General features: G+C 41.6%; 1 long non-coding RNA gene across 1 annotated transcript; it reads right to left on the reverse strand.

Moving 5' to 3' along the window:
- Positions 1 to 942: 942 nt before the first annotated feature.
- On the reverse strand, positions 943 to 4287 carry LOC121888277. The gene is made up of 2 exons (XR_006093178.1): positions 4132 to 4287; positions 943 to 1369 (listed from the first exon to the last, which is right to left on the reverse strand). It is a non-coding gene; the product is annotated as an uncharacterized LOC121888277 (long non-coding RNA).
- Positions 4288 to 4931: the final 644 nt, after the last annotated feature.

The following is a 4931-nucleotide window of genomic DNA, read 5'->3' on the forward strand; positions in this document are numbered from 1 at the left end:
GCTTATTTTTGTTCCTGATGTTCCATGTCTGTCATTCGGGCGCATATTGTGTAGTCTGAACCCGATATGAGGTTTATTACATATTTTCCTACCCTTTCCTACCCTGTCTGTGGCACTGAGCCTCAAGCTTATTGGTTTCTACTGAAGAAATAATCTTTAAAAAATAGGCCACAAGTATATTGTTTCATTTTTTTAAATAGCAAGATCATTGTGTTATTCAAAACAGGAGTAAATGAGGCATTTGTTGTTTCTGTTCTCAGCGGCGGATTAATACACATTTTGTTCTCTAGTAAGTATTTACAGCAACAGGACAGTGTATGTGGGACTGTTGCAAATTAAACTATTTCCTTGTGAAGGAACATGTAACCCAGTGCAAAGGTGTGGCTCACTGATGTATTTTTAATAGTTTAACAGAGGAATAAGATATATCAGGCTTTTTGTTAGTAGGATCAATTCATTGTTGGTTTTGGTCTTTTCATGGGATTTGTCAACAGTGAAAAAGAAATACAATATTCCCTGTTCTATCATTCATTACAAAGGCTTAAGCTGAAGTGAGCTCTGTTCTTGTGTATGAGTATGGAAGGAGAAGCAGGGAGCAACAGGCCTCTCCTCTGCGCCGTGCCCAGCTCTGCTATTCATCATCAGGTGGAAAGACTGTTTACTGCCGGGGTCAAGGTCCCAGGCACATGTTTACGGTCTCTCTCAGAAGAGCCATTGTTGTTAAAGCACACCCCGTGCATGCAACGGCCACACTGAAGATCATATCTAACAGGGCCCCTCTGCCCTAAGGCCAAAAGAAGCCCATTTTAACCAGATTCATAAGTTCAAGCCACAAAAGGACATTTAAAACCCATTTAGAGTTTCAGGATAAGACATCTGCCATGCTTGGTTATCTTTCTCCTGTGGCTGTTTCCCTTCTTGACCGTTATTTATTCTTCCACATTAATGTAAATGTTACTTTATTTGCCCTGAGACATACTGAATTAAACATAACATTACATTTCCATGGCAACTTTTTATAATTCCATAACCTGTGAGCTGGAAGCAGGAGCTCTGTCTTTCATTTGCTCTCTTTTTTCAGTGTGGGAGGTTACGTGACCACTCTAACCTTTTTAACATTAAAGTTTTTCCCCCTCTCAAAAGATCTTTGTGATAATCCTCTCCTTCTCCCCCCTCTTTGCTCCTTTGATTCCCCTGTGGGGCATACAGGAAAATGCTTTTACTGCAGTCCCACATCTTTTCTCTACCAGTCACGTCTCTGCTCTCCTCTCCAGACTGGCAACACCAAACTTCTTTTTCTAGCCCAGAGCTGCTCAGTCCAGGAGCCAGGAACGTCCTGTGTGGTTATGGCGACGGTGGCGTCCTTCATCTGTGGAGCATTAAGAGTGAGAACCAGATTAAGGTTGTCTCCCCAACACTGGGCAGACCTCTGTAGTCTGCAGCCACAGTCAGAGGGGGGGATGAGGCCACGGTGGAAGTAACTAAATTTACACTCCTCTCTTGACTGAGGAGATTTTTTGCAGTCTACATATATGCTGTACCTTTCATATGTTTAAGTCAGAAATTTGACTCCAGAAGTATTACCTTTCAATTTCAAATAGTTTCAGTTTTGAACTATATTGTCACAAAATACAAATTTGGTGGACTCTCTGTAGCATTGATCATTGCAGGAAAAAAGGCCAACAATAAACTTACACAACTACTACAACTAACTAACCAATCGATTAGCATACAAATCAATGGAAAGATGCAAATGGATGCAATTTGATGCAAATTCAGCAGGACGTCACAAAGTGAGGTAAAGACGTGTCAAATTTCTCAAAGGTTAGTCAAAATTTGTGCGTATCGTGGGGCTTTGTGAATATACAGTATCAGTCAAAAGTTTGGACACACTTTCCATTCACCTGAATGAGAAAGTGTGTCCAAACTTTTGACTGGTACTGTACTTCATATATGTATAGAGACTAGAGGAAAAAATAGACTGGAGGGAAATAGCACGGGAGTTCCTAATGAGTTCTGCAAAGAGTCAGACCGAGACGCCACACAGACACAGAACAGACACAGAACAGACACGCTCTACACACACATGGTCGTGCATACGTTGCTAGCTAGCTTACAGCTAACCTTTATACAGTCTGTATATTGGCTGTTTGGGGCGAATAAACACAGACTACACAAACACTTCATGGGTCACATTTGCAAGAAATTACACAAGGTGAAAATTAGCTTCAGATGGTTGAAGCCTCACATTAGCTTTGGCTGAACAGAACAAGAACTGTGGATTTTGTCCCATATGTCTTACAGTGTAGTTGCTCTTTGAATGCATTGGCACTGCCAGTATGGAGTCCCACAATTTATTCAACTTACATATAGCGTGTGAGTATTGTATTAAATTGTGTTGTATTAAGATAGAGTTGGAAAAAAAATCTTATTTTCTAATGCTGTAATTTTGTTCCAGCAGGTCTATGTTTCTATGTGAGCAGGGTATCTGGTAGTCTTTTAAACTCTGCTTTGGGGGAGTAGTGACAGGGGGAGAGGGATGTGGGCATGGGGATGATGGCGGTGTGGGGAGGAGGGTGAGAGGGTGAGGGTTAGTGTGGCAGTCCGGGACAGACAGACATAATTTAGACCAGAGGTGGAACCTGAGAGCCCTGCAGTCTGACAGGAAGCACTGGCTTCACTCCTGTCCCGTTTAGATGACAGGAGGCCCGGCCTAGCCTGGAACTGGTTGGCTTTGATGGGACCTGGGATAGCCTTTGCTCAGACCAAAAATATATATTTGTACCTCATTGTAAGTATTTGTGTGTAATGTATTTAGACAATAAAAATAAAGAAACAAAAAAGTAAGAATGAAAATATACATTTTTGGCAGTGGTTAATTTGTGACTTGAAGGGATAAAATATAGTTGATGTATAGTTAAAGGAACAGTTTGACATTTTGGGAAATATGCTTATTAGCTTTCATGCCAAGAGTTAGATGAAAAGATTGATACCACTTGCTAAATCCACAGCTAGAGCCAGGAGGCAATTAGCTTAGCATAGCATAAAGACTGGAGGCAGGGGGAAACAGCTAGCCTGGCTCTCTCCAAAGTTCAAAAATATGCCTTTTAGCACCTGTAAATCTTAGCAATTAACACATTGTCTCTTGTTGGTTTAATTCGTACATAAACATGAATGTAAAAATGATAAGTTGTGGTTTTAGGGGAAGGTACATGCTGTTTCTAGGCCACCAGCGGCAAGGTAAGGTGACTTTTTGGTCTTTAGGCTTGGCTAGCTAATTTCCTGCTGGCTCTAGCTTTATGTTTAGTGCACAGACACAAGAACAGTATCAATTGAACTCTCTAGGAATAAGCAAATTGAGTAAAGTGCTGAATTGTTGAATATTGTATGAATGCTGAATATTTCAAAACAAGAATAAACATCTGGCTGTTGTCTACACTCTCTTTCACTCTTTTTCACGCGAGGTGAATCCGACTTCAGCCCAGACTTTACCCGTCACAGGTGGGGTGGCAGAACTCTCTCATGTACCACGTCTGAGAAAAAATATACATAAAAATGTAACCCACAGTGTTGGGAGCCAGTCACTGCCTCTCTATGAAACACAGAGTGATTGACACCGTCACTGATGTTCTTGTTAATAAGTCCATAAACACTGTGAGCTGGATGACTAACAGACTGGTGCCGTGTTAGAGCCCCTGTCTGGCACAGTGGAAAAAAAAAACAACCATGAAGCCTATTTAACTGCCTCTGCTTTTAATATGGCATTGCAGGGAGAATCTGCCCCTATTAAAATAAAATGCTGCATTTAAAGTCGAGCTGTGTTGAGTCTAAAGAATCTACAGTCTAGTCTGGCAGCTTCAGGGACACTGGAGCCATGTAAAATCTGGTTTGTGAATATAGGCAGAGCTTTGTAAATGTTAGCAGTTCATATATATGTTTCCCATGTGTATATGAAAGAGCCTTTACCATAATGTGACGTTTCCTCCAGTTCTCAAAGGCAAGTCTCTTATTTCATCATCTGTGTACCCAAGTATGATGTTTGATTTTATGTTTAATCATGAAAATGTTAAAAACATGCAGAGGCATGTGAAAAAACACATATATGCACATGCAAAAACATGCAAATATCACCTCAAGTCGGCAGAACTCCACTCCCAACTTCCAGACTTACATAACGTCAGAATAGTGAGTGTCACAGAGGAGGTCTGCTGTGTATGTGTGAATGAGACAAAGACACTGTGCCCCTACGTGTGGATTAGTGTGTGTGAGAGACATATCCGCTGTTGGCAGGACTTTTCCGTTCTCACAGCGGCGTCCAGGAATTTTTCATCATCCGTTTCCCTGTTTTCGTGACCAAGAGTGTGTGATGTCATGTCCATGAATTTCAAACACTATGACGGTTATTCTTCTGATTTCCCCCTTTTGCATATAACCGTCATGTAAAAATCAAATGAAACTTTTGCAGCAGCACGGTTGGGTGGGACTTCATCTCCATATACGCTGCTTTTATAATATTGTGTTGAAGTTGCAGCTGATAATATTAGTCTAATGTTGGCTGTGCAGCCCCTTTTTGCTCCACTCGTTTGTTTATATCTTGTTTTTATCCCGGCTGTGTGTCCAATTACGTGCAGCTGCAACAATCCAGCTTCACCGCAAGGATCATTAAAGTTTCATCTAATCTCATCTAAACTCAATGAAGACCACATTGTCACAGGAGGTTTTGTTTGTGTGTTTGTTTTGGCTGCAGGATGGCGGAAAGGTTTAACTCCCTGGGTCGTGATGTAGCGTCCTTGAGAAAAACTCCAGTTAACAAGTGTGCATGTTTGTGCAGGCAAATGAATATGCAAGTGGGGGTGGCAGTGGTGGTGGTGGTGCTGGGAACCTTGAGCAGGCTGAGTGGGACATGGCAGCAGCCCTGTAAAACTGCAAAC

This window comes from Thunnus maccoyii, chromosome 21 (assembly GCF_910596095.1).
Source record: "Thunnus maccoyii chromosome 21, fThuMac1.1, whole genome shotgun sequence".
In the NCBI taxonomy this organism is placed as follows: Eukaryota; Metazoa; Chordata; class Actinopteri; order Scombriformes; family Scombridae; genus Thunnus; species Thunnus maccoyii.